The sequence below is a fragment of the Bombus impatiens genome, unplaced genomic scaffold, assembly GCF_000188095.3.
Source record: "Bombus impatiens unplaced genomic scaffold, BIMP_2.2 scf_0814, whole genome shotgun sequence".
NCBI classification, from domain to species: domain Eukaryota; kingdom Metazoa; phylum Arthropoda; class Insecta; order Hymenoptera; family Apidae; genus Bombus; species Bombus impatiens.
Genome location: NT_177233.1, coordinates 57,709 through 58,767, shown reverse-complemented (window position 1 = coordinate 58,767; position 1,059 = coordinate 57,709).

Here is a 1,059-nt window from a genome sequence, read left to right as displayed (position 1 = left end):
GGGGGGGGGGAGTTTAAAAAGAAGTCTCGGTCGCGTGCCTAGCAATACTTCTGCGCGCGAGCGGTCGTTTCTTTTTCGGTTACCGCACGATCGGCCAGTTCTTGCTTTTCGTAAAGAGAAAAGAGAGAAAGCGATAAACCGCGAGAAATACCGTGACTCGCCTCCGCCATACTTTCGATTCGTACGAAACGGCCGATCGGATCGGTCGAAGAGCCTTTCGTTCTGATATGCGTTGGTCGGTTCGGTTCGGCTTCGGAGTTTCTTCTAATTAAAACGCGTTAATCGTGCTTCCCTGAGAGCCTGTACTCCGACGTTATCGAAGGTGACGCCTCACCAAGTTTCCGCTACCGTCGTCCTGTTCGAGGACGCTGGTCGAGTCGCTCGCGCGAGAAAGAAACATCCGCGTGATATCTTGCACTCTGCTTCGATCTTAGACTTTCGTCGTAGACGTCGGATCGCTAATTGTAGAAGTTAGTTGGCGCAGTAGTTCCTTGCGTGGAAAACGTTCGAAGGCTTCGTGGCGAACGATAAGAGGCGAGAATTCGAATAAAAAAGCCGCGACGATGCAGACAAATTGTATGATAAAAGCAGAGAAATTGGACGATCGATGGAGTAAAAATCGCAGGTGGAACGCGAATAGAAAAGGAGAGCGTGTCAGCGGCCAGGATACTGGAAAACGGTAGCCTGCGTTTCACCTGCGACGCGATAACAGCGCGTTTATCGTTGGCGATCGAAGCGATAGTCGAAGTATAACGAGAACGAAGTTTCGCGGGGTCGTAGGGGCGCGCATCGAGGCGCGTTCAACGATAACGAGACTAATGAGCGCACTCGTTAGCGAGAGTCGCACGCCGTGGAATCAACAAGAACAGGTACGATAAATCCGATAAGAAAATCCTCCAGCAACTTTCTCCGCGAGTCGTTCGACAGAGCGGTGCGAGGTCGAGTAGCGAACGGAGAACAAAGTTGCCGGCGTTCCTCCAACATTTAGCCACCGTGCAATCTCTTCGAGGCTGGGAACACTTAGCGATTGAAATAATCGTTGCATTTCGTGGAAGAGAG